We start from the raw sequence: 27,374 nt of genomic DNA, 5'->3' as shown, positions 1-27,374 counted from the left end.
TCACATTTGAGTATTGGCAAACAAATGAGCATTGTCTTTATTGTAATTGTTTTACAGCAAGAAATATTCAAAAGCATATGCAGAATAATTGCCCGAAGTCAAATCAATATTTTGATCCGTAATCGAAATAACAAATATCGTCTTGCAGCTATAATAACCTCATTTTATATCATTTTGAAAACGTTTATGCGACGTTATACGCCGTTACGTGTTTTCCTCGTTCAGTTTTATTATTCGATGTATCTCAATTAAATAATTCATTAAAAGTAATGTTTGAGCCTAACAATATCTTAAACAAAGACACAACTCAATAAAAAAAAGTTTCATGCATCATGAAAAAGCGAAGATTTTTATATTCGACGGATTTACAAAGATATGAGTCTTGTTCTGACAAAACTGGGCCTAATGCATATGCGTAAAGTGTCGTTCCAGATTAGCCTGTGCAGTCCGCACAGGCTAATCAGGGACGACACGTTCTGCCTCAACTGGATTTTCGCGTAGAAGAGACTTCCTTTGAACGAAAAAATACCATAAAAGCGGAAAATGGCGCCCCTGATTAGCCTGTGCGGATCGCACATGCTAATCTGGGACGACACTTTACGCACATGCATTAAGCCCAGTTTTCTCAGAACGCGGTCGATATATGCGACCCGACGCTCACATTAATTTAGGTGAATCTGATATGCTCGTTATCAATATCCGTTTTTCAACCAATTGCATACAATAACAGTGTAAAGTGAACAACTAACTCAAGGAGTCAAGCTTGTGACCATAGCGTTTATAAATTATGATAAATCTCCTTTATTAACCACCCCTAATGGAATAGGGGTGGTTATAAATAACAATTGTCTAATATAAGCGGGTACGGGACATAACAAATTAAAGCGAATTGGTCACACAAGTTGGCATATTTAGATAAGTTTTTCTTTGTTAAGCAATAATTTAACTTAACGGACAAAGCAGGTGTTAAACGTATGACAGTAATATTGCGTGAAAAACATATTCAGTTTAAAGGGATCTTTTCACGCTTTGGTAAATTGACAAAATTGAAAAAAGTTGTTTCAGATTCGCAAATTTTCGTTTTAGTTATGATATTTGTGAGGAAACAGTAATACTGAACATTTACCATGGTCTAATATAGCCATTATATGCATCTTTTGACGATTTTAAAACCTAAAAATTATAAAGCGTTGCAACGCGAAACGATTGAATAATTTTGAGAGTTTTGTTTTTGTCGTTAAATTTTGTGAAACTACGAAGATTGCTTTTATAATGTATAAAATACCTTAAGTATATATACTCGGCGGAATAGCTCAGTAGGTTAAAGCGTTTTTACTTCAGTACTTTGGCAGGACTCCAGGGGTCACTGGTTCGAAACCTGGTCCGGGCAATGTTCTTTTCCTTTTTTTAATTTTATTCTTGATTTTTTACTGGAGCTTTTACGATCCAATGTTTACATTTATCGATATAAATTATTTAATGAATAAGTTAAAAAATGCCAAAATCTGTGAAAAGGCCCCTTTAATGTATCCCACAAACATCAGGCATTTTAATTTTCTTTTTTTAATTTTCCAATACATAATATACCATTTGATAGCATTGATGATGAATCATTATTAAATCGGTATTTACTTAAACTATATACTTCTAAGAGAAATATGCTATGCTATGCTGTAGTATTTTCTATTTGGAATCGCTGATAAATTTGGGAAACTGTAACTTCGTCTTTGTATGAACACTTTTCTTTAATAGGGATGGATAGAGCACTGTTAAATACAAATATCATGTAGTATAGTTTATAGCATGTTTGTGAGTAAACAACGTCGCGCTAGGGCATTTATGCGAACGCGTTATTTGTATTGCATTTTAAGTTACTAGATATCGAGCACGTAAAGGTCCTGTTGATATTGTTACCATATGGATGAACATACAACTTAAACATGCAATACGGAGTATTGGAGTTTTAATCGAATACGCATGTGAACAATTGAGCAAATTTGCTGCATATTGATTACAGATAAAAGGTACGTGACATTTTACCAATTATTTGCATGCACATGAATTGAATTGGTATTGCCTTTCAGTTGAACGTTGAAGAATACATTTACAATATTTAGGCAACTTTAAGATTGGTTTAAATGCGTATTTTATTAGTGCGACGATGTAGTAAGGAGTGTACTGATTGTGATCATGTAACTGATGATGATGATGATGATGATGATGATGATGATGATGATGATGATGATGATGATGATGATGATGATGATGATGATGATGATGATGATGATGAAGATGATGATGATGATGATGATGATGATGATGAAGATGATGATGATGATGATGATGATGATGATGATGATGATGATGATGATGATGATGATGATGATGATGATGATGATGATGATGATGATGATGATGATGATGATGATGATGATGATGATGATGATGATGATGATGATGATGATGATGATGATGATGATGATGATGATGATGATGATGATGATGATGATGATGATGATGATGATGATGATGATGATGATTATTATGATGATGATGATGCTAAAAAAAACAAGACCGTTTAATCCAATGATGAAATTTTATGTAAACAGTTAGTAAATTATCTGTAGATTAAATCAAAGTTGAAGTTGTTTAACTCACCTCAATCAATAAACCCAGATCAAACAATGAGTTTATTGCCGTCAAATTGTGGACACTCGTTAAAGGTACTTGACATACGCCTAGATTTATTGCCTAGTGATACAATATCAACAATGACTAGCCTGTACATTTATTTGCTAATCAGGAATTTGTGAATGGTAATTAACTTTAGCGAAATAATATTGTATTTTGAAAATCACGTATTTGTTTAAGTTGACACATTTGTGTTTTGTGATTTATTATGAATGTAATATAACATCACGACTTTAACGCAAACGTTATCATAGTAAGTATGTTTAATGTTGAGTTGTTTAGTTGAAGTGTATTGTACAGAAAATTTGACACGTAAATGCTAGCGGATATAATAATTAATCTTCTCTGAATAAGCAGCTGGTAAAAAAGGAGATATCATTGATACTAACGAAGGGTTTTAACGCAAACACGCGAAGCCACTATGCGTCAACGTTCAGAGTCTTCAACAAATTGTATATAACGCCCTATTGGTGCAAAAAGATACCATGTGCCCTCTAATTTTAATGTCACATGGTACCTTTTTGCACCCAGGGGGCGATATAAGAATTGAAATACTGCTCCAGCAGCTGGAGTTTCACTTCTTTATATTGTTGATTTCAATATATTGCCATCTTTTAAATTAACTGATATTTCATAATACTAGGCTTGAAAATTGAATCGTTGAATATTTGCAATATTTCAAGTTTAGACGGCGTTTGTCGTGCAACTATTTCATCGTTAACAACTGCTCTGTCTGAAGCCCTGTGACGACACTTTGTTTTGTAGCTGCTATTGGTTGAATAGATTGAGTTAAAGTGTGTATAAATATGTGTGTTAAACCGTGTGACTTCACTTTATTTTGTTACATGTGGTCTAAAAGATTAAGTTAAACGTGTTTATACATCTGTGTTTGAAACCGTGTAACTTCAATTTGTTTTATCACAACTGGTGGTTAAAAATATTGAGTCAGCACTTTTTATACCCGCTTTCGAGCGTTTAAAGGTTTCAATTATTGTGACTATGTTCTTAAACAAAGACTGACAGTTAATAGTTTTCATTCTTGGTAAACAGCGCATGCGCAATTTGTGTAGACATGAGCACGAAAACATGGCTCGTAGATTCTAAATTCGCACTTCAAATATATATTGGATAGCGTAGGTAGTAACTAAGTAATACTTCTAGGCATGGTAGTATGTTTTAATATATGATAAAATCAATTTGAGCGTAAGTAAAACACTGCGTTGATGTGTTTACATCCTGCGACAAGCGTTTAATAGCCTCTGTTTTCAAGGTGTCCAATCTGCGATGTGTGCAAATTCGTGTTGTTTGGTTTCTGAATGTAGACAATTTACCTTTAATAATCCAACCTTCCCAGTTACTGGAGATAAAAGTCCATATGTAATAAATGAAACTGTCACCACTAACCGTAGTATGAGTCTGTTTTAGCTTACACATAGACTTATACGTTTTGAGATGGACCTTGCTCTGTGAAAAAGGGTTTAATGCATTAAGAGTCGTTCTAGATTAGTCTGTGCAGTCTGCACAGGCTAATTAGGGACGACATTTTCAGCCTTAACTGGATTTTTTTTTTATTAAAAAGACCATAAAAGCGGAAAGTGTCGTTCATGATTAGCCTTTGCGGACTGCACAGGCTAATCTGCGACGACACTTTACGCACATGCATTAAACTCCCTTTTACAAAGCACAGCACATTTATATTGTTTTGCTTGCTTAGAAAGGAAATTAAGAATAATGAATATCCCTGTAAACTTTTTTTTTCAGTAAGAAGGGACTTCTTGAAACTAAAAATACCATAAAAGCGGAAAGTGTCGTCCAAGATTAGCCTGTGCGGACTTCTTTACGCACATGCATTAATCCAAGTTTTCTCAGAATGCGACTCATATGTACACAATTGTATTTACCAGCGTACGCACACTTTTCTCTTTAGGTATTCCTTACCGTGATTACAGCTTTTTTTTAACAACAATTCATCAATGGAATTTTTTAAATAATGAATAAAGAAATTCCGATTCAATCATTTCTATGTACACTCTTTGTTTAATTTTATTTTATAAGCAACATATTTTTCTTAAAGCACGTGTATTGAAACACACATTTTACAATGACTTACGTAATAATATTATATCGGAATAAGCTAGCTCTTGGAAACACTAATTGATCTGAAGGTACATGCAAACCTGCTCAGTTGGACAAACATTTCAAAATAATAAAAAGCATATGAAAAGTTATTATTTCAATAAAACTGCAATTAAATAATAAAATGGATCAGCATTGCTTGTACCGATGGAAGGGTTTGCTTTTCGAAAATCAAGCGCAATACGAGATTAGTTTTATAGTATTCAATTTTGAGTCGTGTTCTGAGGAAACTGGGCATAATGCATGTGCGTAAAGTGTCGTCCCAGATTAGCCTGTGCAGTCCACACAGGCTAATCAGGGACGTCACATTCCGCTTTTATGACATTTTTTGTTTAAATGAAGTCTCTTCTTAGCAAAAATCCAATTTAGGCGGAAAGCGTCGTCACTGATAAGCCTGTGCGGACGACACTTTGATCACATCAATTAAGCCCATTTTTCTCAAAACGCGACTCATTTGGTCGCAGCGCAATTATTTACTTTAACGTCTCTTTGGTTTCATTAAATATAGTTAAAGCTTGTTTAACCAAATGTTGCAGTGTTGATATAGTGAAATATTTATATGTTGCATTTATATATACATTTTGAGAGTTTGACTATACGCTTGTACGAATTGTTTTAGTTGATTTGGGCAAAGTTTCCCTCTCAGGAACAAACCTTGTTTGATCATGATTATTTTTCGCCAGATACAAGTATGCTTTTTATGTTGATGTTATAATTAAAGTCTTTCTAAAAAGAAATTTATGAATTCGATTGACGTTTGGGAGGCTTCGTAACATGTCTGCCGTGCTCTGTAAAAAAGGGGGTTTAATGCATATGCGTAAATTGTCGTCCCAGATAAGCCTGTGCAGTCCGCAGGGGCTAATATGGGACGACACTTTACGCCTTAACTATATATTTTCAAGAAGAGACTTTCTTTAAACAGAAAATATCATAAGACGGATAGTGTCGCCCCAGTGGACGACAGAGGCTAATCTTTACGCACATGCACAAGCCCACTTGTTACAGAGCACGGCTCATTTGTTTTTCAAAAAAGAGAATGAATCAGCTTAAGTCCGAAATGCATTCATTGAAAGTTTCAAGGCGGTGTTTGGCGTCATCATTTACATCATCCTGAAGTGTGCAGTCAATTGACGATTTGCCTCGACAAACCACCAGCGGATATAAACACGTTTCGATTCTTGATATTGTATCTATAGTGACAATTTTGCTACACTATTTACTCTGATAGATTTGCATAATGTTGGTTTTGGCTACATTGTTTAAGAACAGAACGCTACCATGGCGAAGTTCACGGGTTTGGTTGAATAACTGTTTAATATTTCGATTCCAATGATAAGTGTAAAACCGCGACAAGTCTTCTTGCGTTGAAGTTATACATCATATGTATGTCTGCGATGCAATCAGTTTCATTGACTGTTAAGATAAAATGCGAACGTTTCATATCAATATTTTGCGCTTCTTGGTGCGTTTCACAGTTAAATGTATCAAATATTCTATGTTTTGCTCTGAGAAGCTGTTAATAATGTGTTTGTTTGTAAAAGTGTTTGCCGTTTTTAACAGTGTTTAACCCATTTATGCCTGGTGGACTCTCCCATCCTTCTAAATTGGATCAATATATTTCCAAAATTAGGGATGTCTTGTATACTTATTTCTATATTTAAAATAATTATTACAGAGATTCCTTTAAGCAAAAAGCAGACCATGATGAAACGCCACATCATGCGGCGTCTCATCTGGGTCTACGCTGTTTGCCAAGGCCTTTTTTCTAGACGCTTGGCATAAATGGGTTAAGTTATGCCGAGGCGTTTATTGTTTTCAACTCACACTTTTCCTCACACATTTGTGTCTCTATTACAAGTGTACGTACGCCAAGAACTTACAACATCACAACTGCAATCAGAGGTAGGGGCAAATGTCAATAAAACAGAGTCCATGATCAGTGCCAACACATATATTTCCGGGGTGGGAATCGAACCCACAATCCTCGACTTTTTAGTCTTATGCTCAACAAATGAAAAAACTTGCTCGAAAGTATAATAATTAATATAATTGGCATACGTCCACACTACGAACGTTTAAATACCCATGCTCGCTAACGAAATAACCTTTTTAAAATATGTTTCAAAATCTTTGGATTGGTCTTAGCCACTTTGTGCCCGTTTATCTTCATCAGTCAAGACAAAAAAGAGGAATGTTTATGTAAAATTTTGTAAGCAATATGTAAGTAAATAATAATTCAGGAATCCGTGCGCTTATTAACCCATTTATGCCCAGCGTCTATAAAAAGGCATCGGCGAACAGCGTAGACCCAGATGAGACGCCGCCATCGGGTCTTCGCTGTTTGCTTTAAGGAATTTCTGTAAGATTCTTAATTTAACAATAAATATACTAGACATCCCTAATTTTGGAAATAGATTGATCCAATTCAGAAGGATGGGATAGTCCACTAGGTATAAATGGGTTAATAAACATACTTTTACTTCGTATCCATGCTGTATCCTATAACTCCTATAAAAGCAGTTCAATAAGTTAGGGCAGATACAATGTTGAGTGGAGAGAGAAATTAAAATAATCGTTTTGATGGGAGTCACTTTTGAAATCTCAATAAAGTGATAATAAATGAGGGCGAGTAATTCAGGTCGATGGCAATTTCGCCTCATAAATCTCGACCAAACAGGGTCATGTGGGAAAGATAAAAAAGGATCATCCATGCCATAGGAGTGTACTATTTTTAAAGTACTCTTTTAAAACGATTATCAGACGAAATGAATGATGACTTTGCAATGTACTTGATACGTTTGGGGCATCGTGATAAACGGATATGCTCCGTAAACGCGCTTTATTAAGTCTTATTTCAGATGAGATTATCTTTTTTCTGTTTTAAGTAATAAAGATGTAAGACAAACATTTGGATATTGAAGAGTGTTTATCTGCTTGATTGATTTAACAATTTTATGTACATATAACAATGTGTAATCTAACATATGGTTCGCGATGACTTGCTTACATGAATCGTACAGCGCCTAACTGGGATTTATATCCGTCAAATTGACTGCTAAACGCCTGTGTAATCCAAAAGAAACTTGCATTTTTATTTGCAAACTAATATCAACACTATACACTCAGTTTACACTCTCATTGGTTTCAAATTTCTATTCCATGGTAAAGAATTTTACGCAGAACAAGTATACATGTTTTTAATTTGTTTAGGCTAAAACACGTGTGAGTTTGTTCAAGATTGTTCAAGAACAATTGACGACATCAGATGTTAACCTCTTCGGACAAGGTAAAGTCTTGTAAGAAGAAAAAATAAAACTAATGATATAACCGGTCGTTTGTTTCTGCTGTAGTTGAACTTGAGACAATATACGTTTAGTTTGCATACTACAATATCAAGGAAACGTATTTATTTTCTTAGAAATGAAAAATAACAACTATTTGTTGTCAGTATGCGAATGCTATGTCTTTTGAAAAAAGTTATTTATGCTAGGTACTTATTTTGATGTAGTTCGTGTATATTACCATTTATGAAACTGGTAAAGTTTTCGCTTCTATGTGTCATTTATATTTTGTGCTCACAGTCGGGTGAGATATCGTGTGTATATATAGACGATATTTGTAGGATTTGGTAAAATATCGGTTTTAATTCACGAGTGATTATATAAAATGATATTTTTTCTATGATCACAAGTGAATTAAAATCGATATTCCAGCAAATATAAAAAAAAAACTGTTTATTGTATGCAAACAAATGACGTATTTTGTAATTTTGCCATTCCGGACAATATAATTCTCCGTTGGGCGCCCCAATATATTTTAAAGGAAGCTCGTCCGTATGTTTTTGTATACATCAATAGATAGTAATCCAACTTGGTAAAACTGCCTTTAATTGGGGATCACTATGGAGAAGTCAAAGATATCTTAAAGTATTTCCGGTAAACAATAAAAATTATCGATAACTTTCACTGTTATTTTTCACTGTTTGAAAAATCTGTTTTAACTCACTGATATTTCTCTATAAACCATAAGCGTAAAAGCGTAAAATAAAACAGAATATTTGAAATAGAATTTCGTCTAGTTTTTTGCCGATAATAAGCAAATAACTGTATTGAACAGTATAAACACATTGTTCGCGTCAAAAAAGTTCGATATATTGATTAAAATTACATTCAAAATACAAAACGATTACCCGAACGACTTTCCCAATAGGTTTATGTTTTCGGTAACAACATTATGCCTCATCGATATGCTGCTATTCATAATAAGTTTTATTTAATATTCGCCTATTATGATGGGTTTCTCGCCGAATTGTAAACCTTACTTAAGAAAGTCAAGGTGTATTGGGATATTTTAAATTGAGTATCTAGCTTATAAAAAAATAACACTCTGTGTATATAGGGATAAAGGGATGTGATAACATTTTATATAAATGGCGGATATTCTTAAACATGAATTCATATAGAGTGAATCATACATGAAAATCTCACCCGGAGCCAGTGTGAATAGTACTTACATGCGAAGAGCAATAATACATATTTGAGATCATTAATTATGATATTCAATTATTTTAATTTCTTGCAGAATAGTATATATTACGTTTATGATGTGGCGACAGTGATTTTGATTAACTTTTGAAATATTTGAATTGAACGATTTGCTTGTTTGCTGACTGAATATGTTCTGTCGCATATGGAATATACATTAATTGTAACTGTATATTAGTAAATCACGATTTCTTTCCCTACTAGTTGCAAGGCGATAATAGGTGTTTCATATATATAGGATCTGGCACGAGTTATCATATCATACCATATTTTATTAAAAGAGTTCAGGAATTGTGTTAGTTAGCGAGCCTTTGGCGAGCTTACTAACGAATTTCCTGGACGAGTTTAATAAAATATGGTATGAAATGACAACGAGTGTCAGATCTTTTTTATCACATGCTTTTAAATGAGCAAATTAAACAAATTTTTACGCAAACATAATGATATATCCCGAATGTTGTTTACATTTCGTGACGTCATTTGACGTTGCAACGTCATTTCAGCAAAAAATCAAAATGCAATTGGTCAATGAAACTAAAATAAGCCAATGTACAACGCTTAACAAGTATATTACACATGTGTAAGATAAAACTATTCGTAGTGGTTATATTATATGGAAAACAGGGTATGGCATGTGATAAATTGTCATATATTGTGCGGTTAAATGGTCACATGCCTTAATAAAATGTCCAGAGGTCATACGGTTACAACGTCGGATGGCGTCTTTGTGCTGTTACCTGATGACTTACGTTATCAGTAATGTATATTACATTAGTTTGATTATACGTTTGATGACATTACTGTTCGTAAGAAGTAACATATTGTTCGGAGCAATAAAATCGCGTCTTTATGTTTCACATGAGTAATCTAGAGGCCACATACGTGTAGTGCCCATGTTAGGGTGATTGCCAAATTTAGTACGGATTCAAAGGTAAACTAGCAGTCTAGAAAAGTAATTTTGCTGAATTTCTACATTATTTGTATGTCTTCATTTAAGCCATATTCATTTGAGGTTTAGCTGAAAGGTTGGCGCTTCAGAATAAAATTGATTTATGTGAATAGACTCGATGTTTGAAACAATTCAATGTGTAAATACGTGTTAACCAGGCAACAAAAACGCACGCGCTAACGTTGAAATACTCATGTGTGTTTACCGAAGCCTCTTTTGTCGAATAAATAATGTCAACGATGGCGAGGTTTACCCCATCGTTTATTCATCACTTTACGTCAGAGAACCAATTTATTGATTTTAAATGTGGATTGATCACACACCAGTACTAAACAATACGTCTAGATATTTTATCCGATGATAAATAAAAATAGCTTAAATTTGAATATTTAGTTTGATTCGAAATATACTTCCAAAATCACAATCGAATTTAAATAAGGAAAGAAAATAAACGGGCAAATACTACGTTTTTGGACTGTGTAAGGAATCTACATGTCCAGTTCAGGACCACGTTTCATAGATGAAATTCTACACAGCGGTGATAGCATTGTGAATCAGATAAATAACTAAAGACCATCATACTATATTTTCTTATTTCAAATGTAACACACATCGATATATAAACTACTTTGTTCGACAATGAAAACCGTTGTCTATTATGGAAAAATTGATCGCTATAGGAGAGCGAGATTGAAGTTAACATTTGTATGGGGAGCAGAAGAAATTGAACTAAAAATACACTGACGGCGTGAATTGCATATCGATGAAAATAAATTTATCTTTCAGTCATATATTCGAATATAAGTATAAGTATGAGGCTCTGTTTAAGATCTACAACTTAGACATAAGCGTGAATACAATTAATACAATAACTATAGTTCAAATATAAACGTTCTCTTACTAAATTATGCAATAACAATTCACATACTAATATGACTATAATTCATATCATGAAATTAATGCAGTAGATTTTATGGTAAATAATTTGTTTACAACATTTGTTAAAATAATTAGAATAAAAAGGTCTCCTTGGGGTACATGACCATTTTGTATTGTTATATTTGTGTAAGTGTTTCGTGGTACACATCTGAATAACTATGTCTTGTCCTGTTACACGCTTCCGTTATAGTTTACTTGTACATACTCAATACCGTTGTCTTGATATAGTGTTCATATTCAATTATTGCATGTATGTACTACTAATTTAAGAACCTATTTTCTTATTTTTGTGTGACACTAATTAAGTTATGGATCGGAAATCGTAATTTCCAAACCAATTATAGGCTATTTACACCCTGTGTTAATACTTTGCTCTCTGTTATGTCGCGCAATTAACGGATTTTTTTACGGTTTCTATTATTCAACGTAAAACGCAAAACAATGCAACTACACGATTTATTATTCAAAAGATTATACATTTAAATGTCAAGTCTAGGATCATTTGTATTACACAGATTTCTCCGAGAACGGCGGGAAGTTTAAGTACATAATTTACCCCCCCCCCCCTGACAATGGCAAATCTGTTTATCGAAACGATGCCGATACACATAATATTTGTTCTCCAATACTAGTACGGTCAATTAAACATACAAGCATGAGGATCCTGTCGTCTAAGCCGAACAATGTAAACCACTGTACAGACTGACGGTGTTCCACACGCTGCCGATTCCCAGGCATGGCGATGTAGGTTTTTAAGGAAGCTCGTAGAACTCGACAACACTTGATAATAACAAAAATATGGCAAGCAACGCGTTACAGTAAATGAATAAGTGGGAGGGAGGGTGGACAATGTAGAATTGTGTAAACCAGCGTCTTACTCGGATATGCGACAAGCACGAAAAAGATCGATTTTGCACGTGGGCGATGGCTTTACTAGTGGACGAGTCGAAGTGTTACCGTGGACTGGGTAGAATGGGTTAAGCCATAGAGGTATTGGGGTTTCAGGGTTCCCGAATGAAAATATCCTTTGCGTTGAATAAGATCGAATAAACATTATGTGCTTTTACCGAACAATTCTCTATAACAGTTAAATTTATTCGATGCATGATACTTGTTTCTGAAGTAGTATCGTTTTCGGTTTTAGGAACTGCATTTTAGAAAAGGGAATGTACAGATTACTCAACAATGATCACAGTTTATTTAAATTAAAGCTTTTCGTTAAACACCCTTATAAAAGTGTGTTAGTGAACGTAAAATGTGTAAACTTCTTTGAGGAAATCTTGCACTTTTATTTTAACGCGTTTTGAAACAATAAATTCCGAGTTTCTTATGTAATCAATTTTTCAATCTATATTTATTTTTCCAAGTTTTCTATTCGTATACATTCTTATGCAATTGGCACTTATTAGTGCGAACTTGAACAACGCGGCATGATATTTTCATTAATCATTACCAATATGAGCGTATACAATTTGCGTGGTTGTATTGACACAATGTAAATATTACATTATTGCATGCATAGACTCATTCCGCCTTTGTCTTTTTTCTGACTTCTTACATTATATTACCTGGTCTCCATCGCATTTGTATTTACCAGTAGCGTTGTGTTTAGTTGATAAATGCGGGCGCAGAATTACAGTCCCCGCTAAGAAAATTCGCAGCGATAAAAGTCGAGATAACGATTATTTCCCCTCCCTCGTTCATTTTCAACAACAGTACCATCACTATTATCAAAATAATGTCCATTATCATCATCATAATAATCCGCATTTATATGCCCATTATTTGTTCGTTTAGTATCGTGTTTCTTTTTATAAAAAATAACAAAACAAAGTTGTTTGCGTATTCTTTAGTTTTGTATTTGTTTAGTGATTTGGTAAATCTGTCCGTTAATTGCTATTTCTTCAATTTAGTGTGCTTGTCAACATAATTCTATATAGAAATGGAAGTTGCATTCAAAATGCAAACCGATTACCTGAAGGGCATTCTCCATAGATGTGCGTTATCGGTAATAACCAATCACGTGATTATGCCTCAGCAGTATGCTTAAGAAATAATTCGTGTACGTTATAGTTTGTTGTCGAATAACCCACGACCGGAAGTTTTAGATGCATAGAGATCACAAAATATACCAGAATTTACGTCGCATTTTAACCTTATCATTAAAGCGCATGCTTTCGTTCCGAACGGATTTATTAGAAGATTTTCGATTGAGTATATAGTTTAGCGAAAATATACCCTATGTATATTGATGATTAAATAATGTGATAACATTTATTGTACGAATATTCGTAAAAAATGATTTCGTTTAGAGCGATGCATACATTAATTTCTCGCCCAGTGCGAATATTTGTTATATGGGAAATGTAATAAATAAGCTGTGCGTAAGTTAATTATTTCAGTTTACTTATCATTATATTGTTTTTAGTTTCGTGCAAACTTGTGTAATATTTTAAATGTGGTGACGGTAATTTTGATAAAAAAACTTGTATAATTAAGCGAGTGTTCTTTGATTTTTCGCTAACATCAGTCCCCTCTGTCGCTTATAGATTATATAAATTTATTAAAATATAAAATGGATCTCAGTGAATTATGAATTATTTCCCTTTATTTTTTCTAACACGGGTTTAACTAATGATTTATACAATGTATCTTATTTTTCTTGTGTACTATCTCATGTGAAATTCTCTCAGAAATACGCCCATAGTTTGTTGTCGAATAACACACGGCCGGAAGTTCTTCTTTGTTTATATAAAAGTTGGCACGTGCCGTGTTAGAATGGTATATAAAAGTGCGATGACGACCAGATACGTTCATGGGCATGTTGTCAAAATAAAGTTTTTTTAGCAAATAAACTTAAACGAAGAGCCAATTAAGTAAACATGGATACCAAACGTACAAAAAAATGTTCGATTTAGTTTATGCATGCACTAATTGAACATTAACACTACATCAACACAACCACATTAAGTGTCTATACTAATATTGACAATATTTTAAGAAAGTGGTAAGCCGCGTTGTTCAAGTTCGTAATAACGTTAAGTACCAGTTACGATGTATAGCAATAGAAATTTGGAAGAAATACAAATTTTGTCCTTAGTTAATAGTTGTGTATCTACTCATCAAAACTTCCGGCGATGGGTTATTCGACAACAAGCTATAACCACGGTGTGGGTGCATATCGGTGGCCTCTCTGTCAAAATGCTGCCTCTCTGTTCATTCTTGGCTGCCTCTCTGTCAGAAACAAGAAAATGAATGATCGACATTTACAAAACGGGTAAGAAAATCTAAAATTAAAACCCCTAAACACATGTGTGCATATTAAGAGGTGGTCCATAAGTTGAATCATATATCCAGCTAAAGGTTCACAGTATTCCGCAGGTCCAAACACTTATCACAAACTCAATCGAAGTTGGAATGATGACGAGAGTGGTGGAACAATCGTGCATACATGCCACATTGATGACTTTTTAACATAGCTTTTCCTTAATATGTCAAATATCTTGTGTCATTGATATCATCTTTATGATCCATTCTTTACATTCAATATACGCTATATAGTAATTTTCATCAATTTTACTTAAAAAATGCCTACTTTCGCTTTCGTTGTGGCACGGAAAGCCTCTCGATCGGCTCACTTTTCTGGCAACTGTTTATGACAGAGAGGCAGCCAAGAATGAGTAGAGAGGCAGCATTTTGGCAGAGAGGCCACCGATATGCATCTACACCGTGCTAACGTACACGAATTATTTCTTAAGTATATTTTTGTAAAGTTGATAAATGTGTTACATGTGTCACGTATATGTTAGCTGCAGTTAATTGACAAATGATCCCTTATTGGTACATTGATACCATATTGTAAGATTCGTGTTAATGAGTATAAATACCGTAATATATTGCGTTATATTTTTAAACAATTAGTCTAATAATTATTTTGTTATCTAAATTCATAAAATAGTGTAGGATTGTGTTATCTTATGAATGTGTATTCCTCCGTTAATATGCACAAGGATACTCACTCATATTTATTTTTCGCGTACGTTAAGCTTGCTGAATAATAATAATAAACATTGCTATTAAAATAACGTTTGCGATGATACTTAATGATTTAATGGTAGCTATACCAATTATTTAATTATACGAAACTGATAAATAATCTTACACAATTAAATGAGGGGACTTATTCCTCCCTTTAAATAACACAGTTATTAAAATGTATGACCGTAGACCCTTCCGCTCCTGGGTAAATATGATTTGGGACATATACGCGTTTTATTTTTTATTTCATCTTTTTTTCGGACTACTTAATGTCATAACTTTCACAGTTAGCTGTTTACTTTTTTGTATTACATCTAATGTAAGAAGCACGGTTAAATGAATATTATTTTAATGTATATTCGTGAAAAATGGCAGTATTGTGAAACACATCTTTAAACAACAGGTGCGTGCTTTAAAACTTATTCACTCTGTAGTTCCGTACATCGTACTGAAGGTTTCCCCCCCCCCGTCCGTGATGTCTTTCCGTTCGTTCTTTCGTCTTTCTGTCTGTCCGGCAGTCCATCCTTCATAAAAAAGTTCCCTTTATTGCTAAAAAAAGACTGAAGATACGTGCATGAAACTTACTACACCACCCTTCTTCCCTAAAGGTCAAAAGTCAACTCATTGCTTCTTAAAGTAGAACGACTCCTGACATTTTACTTCAAAACGATTTATATTATATGAAACTTGGTATAACCATTGTTGTTTAGCTTTAGTTTTTTATGTACGTACATCGGTTAACCCCACTTCTTTGTTTATCTGGAAAACCTAAACTTACTAGAACAGTAAATATCATATAATTAGATCCGGCTATGTTTCATAAAGTGTTACAGAATCTTGGACAACCCTGGTTATGATTATAAAGGGCGTTTTGGGAATTATGAAAGATGTTCGGTTTTCAAAAAGGAACAAAACGTTATACAGCAATAACTCATAAACAATATAAAATTATTATGATCATGAAACCTGTATATGGCTATATGTCGATTTTTGTCTGTTTTTAACGCGACACATCTGTTCATTTATCCGTCAGTCTGTCCTTCTATTTATTATCTTGAAAAGAACACAGAATTTGACTATACAACCGGGTATACATATACAGAGAATGAGAGAATTATGCATGATCATGCATTCTTTACAAGTAAAATACTCTCAAAACCGTATTTAATCAATTAGTGGTTGGAATCTTCATTGCTTCGTGCATAAGTACCTTTAAGGAATATGATACGTAACTATAAAGCATACATATCATGAGGGCGTAACATGTTAACCATATTAGTTTATGTGACTAATTCAAGCAGAGCTTTCATGCACATGTCTTTCTTTATTTTCATTTAACCAACTTGATGTGTTGATCGTTTTAATAAAGTTTCTCACAAAAGATGGGCATCCTATCAATTTCGGATATGAATGTATATGTGTGGCATTGACATGTTGGTGATCGGTTGGGATTTGAATTACTAACGGGATTGAAACTGTGAATTTATCAATGCCATCAAGAGGAATTCCAATTATGTGTGTCAGGTTCATGTGAGAATAATCCAGTGTTAAAGTACAGTGTCTTAAACGTTAAAACCTGAGTAAGTTTGTCGCTTATGTATTAAGTTAATGTCATCACTTAGTTTAAATACTGTCAAATGTGTAACGGATTAAGTGAGTAATGGATTTTACAAATTGGCGCAAAATAATTATAATCATCTACTGCAACAGCTTTATCACCATCGCTATCACCGGTATCATCATCACCGTCCTCTTCGCCATCCGCGTGTACACCTTGCATACTTAGATATGATAATAGCATAATCAGTTTTATTGATTATCGTACTTTTGTAAATATTATGAAACCAAAATCGGTTTATATTTTTAACACATGGGCATCTTTATGTGAAAAACATAATTACGGCCTCGTCTTACCAATAATAACAGTTTCTTCACGTGTTAACAAAGATCAAATATTCAAATTGAAGTTGCCTATTAAATTAGAAGATAACTGCCTCAATGCGTTTACGATCAATATTTTGTTAACACCCGACCACGTACTTGTGCCTCAGCGGTAGGCCGATATTTATTTACAGTGCACATCAATATTTAGTTAATATTCCCGTTTATCCCATCGCATTGATAGAATTATCATAGAAATGCAGTAACTCGTTACAATCGTTTAAATTGACTCAGGATGGGACATTTCATTCGTTCTGATTGTTTATTGAACCATGTGGTAATCTTATTATCTTAACATTAGAATTACACTTTAGAAACTTCGTACATGTAACATGTACATTTGCGAAATTTTATTATTTTGAAACCGTTTTGTTTTCGTTTAATTCTTTCATTTTATGCCATGTGTCTCACAAAACAGCATATCGTACATTACAGGCTACTTTAAACATTCCAAATTGGACTCTATATTTTAAGTTGCTGTTCATAAACCTTTCCAAACTTATTTCTACGTGTCTATTAGTTTCTTTTTGGAATTCCTGTAATCAGTTAATACATATGTGTCTTGTACTTAGAAAACTGGGCTGAATTCATGTGCGTAAATTGTCGTCCCAGATTAGCCTGTGCAGTCCGCACAGGCTAATCAGGGACGACACGTTCCGCTTTAATGGTATTTTTAGTTTCAAGGAAGTCCCTCCTTACCGAAAATCAAGTTTAGGCGGAAAGTGTCGTCCCTGATTAGCTTGTGCGGACTGCACAGGTTAATCTGGGATGACCCTTAACGCACATGTGCATTATGCCAAGTTTTCTCAGAACGCGACTGATTTGATCGCAGCGAAATGATTTATTTAATGTCTCTTTGGTTTCATAAAATATAGTGTATGCTTGTTTAACCAAATGTTGTAGTGTTGATATAGTGATATATTTATGTGTTGCATTTATATATAAATTCTGATAGTTTGACTATACACTTGTATCAAATGTTTTAGTCGATCTGGGCGAAGTTTCCTTCTCAGGAACAAACATTGTTTGATCATGATTATTTTATCCATGTACTTCCATGTCTCAATCATATTAACCAGTCTCGTCAACAAGTGTTAAATTAATAATCACGTGTGTTGTTATTGTACTCTTTGAGTAAGCCGCTGCCTTGTATAAACGTATGTCTTGATGATGCTAATTAGCAAATTAAATTGTATTGATAAACGTTAACCCATTTATGTCTAGTGGACTCTCCCATGCTTCTAAATTGGATAAATTTATTTCCAAAACTAGGGAATTCTAGTATATTTATTTCTATATTTAGAATATTTCTTACAGAAATTCCTTAAAGCGAACAGCGTAGACCCTGATGAGACGCCGCATCAGGCCTTCTTTCGAGACGCTAGGCATAACTGGGTTAAAGTATGTATTTGTAACATTTGTTGTAGTTTATTCGTAAGAGAATTGGTGTTACACAAATGTACTTTAATTTCAAGAATATTGTAACATTGAAACAATGTCATAACGAACCAATACAACGTTTGAACACGTTCGACTTACTTTATACACATCTTTTCTATACAGATTTGAAGTAGATTTAAATGTATAAAGTTGCAAAATAATACAATTTTGGAAAAGGGAAAAAATACATCTAGATCCCGAATGGCCCATACTTGTCGAACAGCTGCCTATTGCGCTAAGGCAAAACGTATATGGGGTAAAATTGATTCGAGCATTACAAACATAATAATTTATAACAACACTTGAAACAAAGTAATTTGGGTTTACTTAACCGCTATATTTGTTTTTGGTACAGAACTATCTACACACCCGACACAAATCCCATTTCTGCAACCAGTTTTCGTGTTTACAAAGTAAGATATATAATTTTAAATTACATTTTAAGATCCAATAATATTACCTTAAGTACTTACAGAATAGATCTATATGAGACGCGTTCTGAGAAAACCGGGCTGAATGCATGTGCGTTAAGTGTCGTTCCATATTAGCCTGTGCAGTCCGCACAGGCTAATCAGGGACGATACTTTCCGCCTTACCCGGATTTTTGTGTAGATTAGACTACCTTTAAACGAAAAAATACCATAAAAGCGGAAAGTGTCGTCCCTGATTAGCCTGTGCGAACTGCACAGGCTTATCTGGGATGACACTTTACGCACATGCATTATGCCCAGTTTTCTCAGAACACGACTCATATACAGTTTTACTTAAACTCTATATTGGGACAAAACACCTAGTTTCTTATCGCATTACACAGCAAAGCATAAACCTGTATTGTTTATGTTCCACAACTCATTTATCGGAATATTTCAAATTCGTTTTTTCTTTTGAAGAACATATGCATTGAGGATTTAGGGATTTAGAGATGTAATACAATCTTATCTTTATTGAAGATATTCATTTAGAGCGATACGGAACATTTCGCCAAATACAAATATGTGTTTTATATTAATGTTATAATTGAGGACTTCCTCAAACGAACTTTAAAAGATTGATTGACATATTTACGTTTGGGAGTCTTCGATACATGTTATCCGTGCTCTGTAAAAAGGGGATTTAATGCATATGCGTAAAGTGTCGTCCATGATTAGCCTGTGCAGTCCACACAGGCTCATATGGGACGACACTTTTCGCCTTAACTATATTTTTGCTAAAAATATACTTTCTTTAAACAGAAAATATGATAAAGTGGATAGTGTCGTCCCTGTGGACGGCAGAGGCTAATCTTTACGAATATGCATTAAGCCCACTTGTTACAGAGCACGGCTCATTATACTCCCACAAACGAAGTTAAGGGGGGATATAGGAGTGAGCTTGTTTGTCTGTCGGTCGGTCTGTCGGTCGGTCGGTCGGTCCGTTTTAAGTGTCCGCTCTCTAATTCAAGTTATTATCATTCGATCTTCATCAAACTTGGTATCGAGATGATGTCTAGGTCAAGTTCGAATATGGGTCAAAAACTAGGTCACGGGGTCACTTAGTTCGTTTTAAACATTGTGTCCGCTGTTTTTTGTGAAGACAAATGCAAAATATTCTTTGTCAATGCGGCATGTGGGGGCATTCGTCACGTCTGTGACAAAACTTTAGTTGGTAAATATTTGAGTAACATAATTATGATTAAATAACCATGTATTGAATATATCGATACAGCATTCATAACAAACATGGCATACATCATGCCATGATCTCAGTGGGACAGTCCCGCTTTTGGGGTATTTGGTCCGGCTTCCTGATATGAGACAATTTGTCCCGACATTCGTTAAACACGACGTACTTTCTATAAGTTAACAATATATTTCGCTATTCCACGTAGGTCTTGCTAACTATCACTTATCCCTTTAGTGCCACTTATTTCCATCTTATTCTACTACTCGAGCACCAGTGTAGTTGTTGACACTTTATCAGCGATTTATTGGCAAATTTTTGATGTTATCAGGTATTCACACCATGGTGTTTTATCATATGGTCGCTAATTGGTCGCTAATTATACCCCCACAAACGAAGTTTAGGGGTATATAGGAGTGAGCTTGTCTGTCTGTCGGTCGGTCTGTCGGTCGGTCGGTCGGTCGGTCTGTCTGTCGGTCCGTATCAAGTGTCCGCTCTCTATTTCAAGTTATTTTCATCCGATCTTCACCAAACTTGGTCAGATGTTGTATCTAGAGGATGTCTAGGTCAAGTTCGAATATGGGTCATACCGTTCTAAAACTAGGTCACTGGGTCAATTAGTGCGTTTTAAACATTGGGCATGGTGACCGCTTTTTAATTCAAGTAGTTTTCATCCGAGCTTCATCAAACTTGGTCAGAATATGTTATGTATCGAGATGATGTCTAGGCGAAGTTCGAAATGGGTCATGGCAGGTCAAAAACTAGGTCACGGGGTCACATAGTTCGTTTTTGAACATTCAGCATGGTGTCCGCTCTCTAATTCAAGTAGTTTTCATCCGATCGTCACCAAACTTGGTCAGACATTTTATCTAGATGATCATAAGGTCAAGTTCGAACATGGGCCGTGACAAATCAAAAATTAGTTCACGGGGTCACTAAGTACGTTTTACACATTCAGCATGGTGTCCTCTGTTTTTAATTCATGTAATTTTCATCTGATCTTCACCACAATTGGTCAGAAGTTGTATCTAGATGATGTGTAGTTCAAGTTCGAACATGGGTCATGCCGGGTCAAAAAAACGAGGTCACGGGGTTACTTAGTGCGTTTTAAACATTGAGCATGGTGTCCGCTGTTTTTTGTGAAGTCAACATGCAAAACAGTATTTGTCAATGCGGCATGTTGGGGTATTCGTCACGTCTGTGACAAAGATCTAGTTTGTTTTCCAAAATAGATAATGAATTATACCTATGTATTCATTGAAGGTTTCAAGGTGGTGTTTGGCGTAATCATTTACATTACCCTGAAGTGTGCAGTCAATTGGTTACTTGCCTCGACAAAGGAACAGCGGATAGTAACACGTTTCGATTCTTGATATTGTATCTATAGTGACATTTATGCTGCAATATTTACTCTGATAGATTTACACAAGGTGTTGGTGTTGGCTACATTGTTTAAGAACAGATCACTGCCATTGCGAAGTTCACAGGTTTGGGTGAATTACTTTTTACTTCGGTTTCCAATGATTAGTGTAAAATCGCGACTTGTCTTCATGCGTTGAAGTTATACATCATATGTATGTCTGCAATGAAATCAGTTTAATTGACTGTTAAGATAAAATGCATACGTTTCATATCAATATTTTGCGCCCCTGAACGTGTTTCACAGTTAAATGTATCAATAATCTCATGTTTTGCTCTGAGAAGCTATTAATAATGTGTTTATTTGTAAACTTTTTTTGCCGTTTTCAACAGTGTTTCAGTTATGCCGCGGCGTATATTGTTGTCAACTCACACTTTTCCTCACATAGCTGTGTCTTCATTACTAGTGTACGTAGGCCAAGAACTTACAACATCAAAACTAGAATCAGAAGCAGGAGAGAATGTCAATCAAACGGAGTTCATGATCAGTGCCCACAAATATGTTGCCGGGCCGGGAATCGAACCCACAATCCTAGTGTTTTAAGTCTTATGCTCAACAAAGGAAAAAACCGGTATAATAATTAGAATAATTGGCATACGTCTACACTTCGAAGATATTCACAATCGTTGAAATACCCATGCTTGCTAACGTAATAACCTTTTTAAATATGTTTCAATATCTGTGGATTGGTCAGTGTATCTTCATTAGTATAGACAAAAAGAGAAAATTTGTATGTAAGATTATGTAAGCAATATGTAAGTAAAATATCATTCGGGATTTCTTGTGCATTGTAAACATTCAGTTAGTTTGTAATCACGCTGCATCCTATAACTCATGATATGTAGGTCTGATATCGCAGTCTTTGTTCTCAAGCAACACACATCCATCTATGTAGTATTGCTTTCAAAAATTAAAGCAGTTCAATACGTTAGGTGCAGATACACTTTTGAGTGGATATTGAGATTACGATAACTATTTTATGGGAGCCACTGTACTTTGGAAATCTCAATGAAGTGATACCAAATATAGGCGAGTCATTCAGGTTGATGGCAATTTCGGCGAATAAATCTCGACCAAATAGGGCCATGTGGGAAAGATAAAAAGTACTATCCATGCACTTGTAGTGTACTTTATTTTAAATATTCTTTTTTAACGATCATCAGACGAAATGAATGAGGGCTTTGCAATGTATTTGATACGTTTGGGGCATCGTGATAAACGGATATACTCCGTAAACGCGTTTTGTTAAGTGTTATTTCAGATCAGATTTTCTTTTTTGTGTTTTAAGTAATAAAGATGTAATACAAACATTTGGATATTGAAGTGTGTTAGTCTGCTTGGTTGATTTAACAATGTAATGTACATATAACAATGTGTAATCCATCCTATGGTTCGCGATGAGTTGTTTACATGAATCGTTCAGCGCCTAACTGGGACTTAAACGCCTATGAAACTTATATTTTTATTTGCAAACTCATATCAACGACGAAGTGTACAATCTTGTGTTTTTTTCCATGGTAAAGAATTTTACACAGAACAAGTATACATGTTTTTAAATTGTTTAGGCGCGAATTCGTGTGTATTGTTCAATATTGATAACAATTAACGACATCAGATGTTTACCTCTTCGGACAAGGAAAAGACTTGCAAAAAGAAAAAAAGGAAACTAATGGTATACCCGGTCGTTTGTTTCTGTTGTAGTTGAACTTGAAATAAAATAAGTTTTAGTTTGCATATATCCAACTCAAATATCAAGGTCACGTATTTATTTTCTTAGAATTGAAGAATAACAATGTTTTTGTCTGTATGCGAATGTTATGTCTTTTGAAAAAGTTATGTATGCTAGGTACTTATGTTGATGTAGTTTGTGTATATTACCATTTATGACAGGTAAAACTCGACAACTGGTAAAGTGTTCGCTTCTATGTGTCATTTATAATTCGTGCTAATAGTCGGCTGAGTTATCGCGTGTATATATAGAGAGATTGTTTGTTGGATTTGGTTGAATATCGATTTTAATTCACGAGTGATTATATAAAATGGTATTGTTTCTTTGATCACGAGTGAGCAAAAATCGCTATTCAACCAAATCCAACACATTTTTTTTATTTTATGCTTACAAATGATGTATTTTGTATTTTTGCCATTCCGGAAAATATTATTCCCCCTTTGGGCGCCCCATGTATTTAAAAAGCAAGCTCATCCGTATGATTTTATACACATACATGTATAGTAATCCCCCTTGGTAAAATTGCCTTTAATTGGGGATTCCTATGGGGAATTCAAATATATCTAAAAATAGTTCCGGTAAAACAATGAAAATTGTCGATTATTTTCAATTTTTTTGTTTGCACTGTTTGGAAAATCAGTTTTAATTCGCCGATATTTATTTCTAAACCATCGGAAAGCATAAATTAAAACAGAATATTTAAAAAAGCACTTCGTCTGATTTTTGTCTGATAATGAGCAAATAATTGTATTGAACAGTAAACACACTTTTTTCGCGTCAACCAAGTTCAATATACAAATTATAGTTACATTCACAATACAAAACGATTACCCGAATTACTTTCCCATTAGGTGTATGTAAACGGTAATAACATGTCACGTGATTATGCCTCATCGATATGCTGCTATTCATGATAAGTTTTACCTAATATTCGCCTATTATGACGGGTTTCTCGTCGCATTGTAAACCTTACTAAAGAAATGCAAAGTTTATTGGGATATTTTAAATTGAGTATACAGCTTATAAAAAAATAACACTCTGTCTATATTGTGATTAAGGGATGTGATAACATTTTATATAAATTGCGGATATTCGTAAACATGAATTCATATAGAGTGATTCATACATGAAAATCTCACCCGGAGCCAGTGTGAATATTACTTACATGCGAAGAGCAATAATACATATTTGCGTAAGTTAATTATTTTAGATATTAGATCATTAATTATTATATTCAATTATTTCAATTTCTTGCCTTATAGTTCATATCACGTTGATGATGTGGCAACAAATGATTTTGATTATATAACTTTTAAAACCTAAGAATTTAACGATTGTCGTAGAGTTGTTTGCTAACTGAAGTATGTTCTGTCGCATATGAAATATACTTTTATTGTAACTGTTTATTAGTAAATCACGATTTTTCATTACTAATTGCAAGGGGATATTAGTTGTTTCATATAGTGTCATATATTGTGAGGTCAAATAGCCACATCCCTTAATAAAATGTCCAAGGGTCCGACGGTGACAACGTCGGATGGCGCCTTTCCGCTGTTAACAGCCTGATGACTTATATTTTCAGAAATTTATTGTAATTGAGTTGGATTATAAGTTTGATAAAATTACTTTTCGTTAGTAGTAACATATTGTTCGGAGCTATAAAATCACATGAGTAATCTAGAGACCACATACGCGTAGTGCCCATGTTGGGGTGAGTGCCAAATTTAGCACGGGTTCAAAGGGAAACTAGCAGATTCGGAAAAGTAACTTTTCTGAATGACTACATTATTTTAATGACTTCATTTAAGCCATTTTCATTTGAGGTTAACCTGAAAGGTGGGCGCTTAAGAATGAAATTGAGTTTTGTGAATACAATTGAATGTACAACAATTTAATGTATGTATGACTCGGAAACGAAAACGCATGTGCAAACGTTTAAATACTCATGTTTGTTTACCGAAGCCCCTTTTGTCAAATTATTCATCACTTTACGTCAGGGAACACATCTTTTGATTTTAAATGTCGATTGATCACACACTGGTACTAAACAATACGTCTAGATATTTTATCTGATGATAAATAACAATAGCATAAATTTGAATCTTTAGTTTGATACAAAATATTGTACATGCAATGCATGCGATATAATGTATAGTACACAGTTTGCTTATAACTTTTGTAAACAAATTAGCATAAAAAGGTTGCCCTTGTGTACATACCCTTTTTGTATTATTAATTTGTATGTAAGCGTTTCGTTTCACACGTCTGAATAACTATGTCTTGTTCTGTTACACGCTTCCGTTATAGTTTACTTGTACAGACTCAATACGGTTGTATTGATATAGTGTTCATATTCAACTATGCATGTACTCCTAATTTAAGAACAAATTACTTTTGTATTACCCTAATTGACTTAAGGAGCGGGAATCGTAATTTTCCCAGCCAATTATAAGTCATTTATACCCTATGTTCATACTTTGCTATCGGGTTTTTCGTGCAATTAACGGATATGTGTACAGTCTCTATTTTTCAATGACAAACGAACAAGTTTAAATACACGATTTATTATTTTAAAGGTTTGGTATTTAAATATCAAGGCTGGGGTCATTTGTATTACACAGATTCTCCTGAAAACGGCGGGAAATTTAAGTACACAGTTTTATCCCCCTTCCTGACAAATGGGAAGTGTGTTCATCGAAACTATACCGATAAACATAATTTGTTCTCCAACACTGGTACAGTCAATTACGCAGGATCGTTTCGTCAAAGCCCTACTGTGTAGCCCACTTGACAGACTGGCGGTGTTCCGCACGTTCCCAGCCATGACGATGTAGGTTTTTAAGGAAGCTCGTACAACAAGACAACACTGGAAAATAACACATCGCGTTACGATAAGTATATAAGTGGGAGGGAGGGTGAAACATTTAGAATTGTGCAAACCAGCGACTTTCTCGGATATGCAACAAGCGCGAGAAATATCGAGTCTGCACGAGGGCAATGGTATTGCATAGTTGACGAGTCTAAGTGTTATTGTTGACTGGGTAGATCGGATTATGCAATAGGGGTTTTGGATAACGGCGTGCCCTAATAAATAGCCTTTGTGTTGAATGAGATAGTTTACTCTTCAGCGAATATGCATCATTTCTCTGTGCTGTTACCGAACAGCTTTCTAAAACAGATAAATATAATCGTTGCATCATACATTTTTCTGAAGTAGTATTGTTTTCGGTTTAAAAAAAAAGCATTTTAGAAAAGGGAATTTACAAATTAGTCAACAATTATCACCGTTATTTTCAATAAAAGCATTTTGTTAAAAACCCTTATAAAAGAGTGTTATTTAACGTAAAAATTGTCAACTTCTTTGAGGAAATTTTGCACTTTTATTTAAACGCGTTTTAAAACAATATTTTCCGATTTTTCTTGTAATCATTTTTTCAATCTATATTAATTTGTTCTTATTTTCCATTCGTATACATCTTAATGCAATAGATATTGATCGGTAATAGTACGAACTTGACACCATAGCATTATGTTTTGATTAAACATTGACAATATTAGCGTATTCACTCTGCGCGGGTGTATTGATATAATGTAAATATTAAAGTATCGCACGCATGGACTCATTCCGACATTTTTGCGTTATTAATTCTTACATTTTTGGTCCTCATCGCATTTGTATTTACCAGTATATTCGTGTTCAGTTCATAAATTCGGGTCACAAAATTACGGCTCCCGTAAAGAAAATTCGCATTGAGTAAAGTCGAGATAAAAGCCCCCCCCCCACCCTTCGTTCTTTTTCAACAACAGCAGCATCACTCTTTTCAACTAATGTGCATTATATTCATCACAATAATCCGCGTTAACATGCTACGCATGAACTAATTAGTG

General features: G+C 34.3%; 1 protein-coding gene across 8 annotated transcripts in view; it reads left to right on the top strand.

The window, feature by feature from the left end:
• The first annotated feature begins 1,732 nt into the window (after nt 1-1,732).
• Nucleotides 1,733-27,374, top strand: part of LOC127837880 (hillarin-like) — a 62,306-nt gene continuing 36,664 nt past the window's right edge. Inside the window, exons 1-3 of one of the 8 annotated variants that reach the window (XM_052365317.1) lie at nt 1,734-2,024; nt 18,556-18,639; nt 19,034-19,091. The gene's annotated coding sequence lies outside the window, so the exon portion shown is untranslated. Of the gene's footprint in view, nt 2,025-7,980; nt 8,114-16,545; nt 16,878-18,555; nt 18,640-19,033; nt 19,092-21,956; nt 23,430-24,419; nt 24,679-27,374 lie in introns of those variants that run through there. The other 7 variants (XM_052365324.1, XM_052365321.1, XM_052365325.1 and 4 more) reach the window with 7 other exon arrangements.

This window comes from Dreissena polymorpha, chromosome 7 (assembly GCF_020536995.1).
Source record: "Dreissena polymorpha isolate Duluth1 chromosome 7, UMN_Dpol_1.0, whole genome shotgun sequence".
NCBI classification, from domain to species: Eukaryota; Metazoa; Mollusca; class Bivalvia; order Myida; family Dreissenidae; genus Dreissena; species Dreissena polymorpha.
This window is presented reverse-complemented; position numbering and strand designations above follow the sequence as displayed.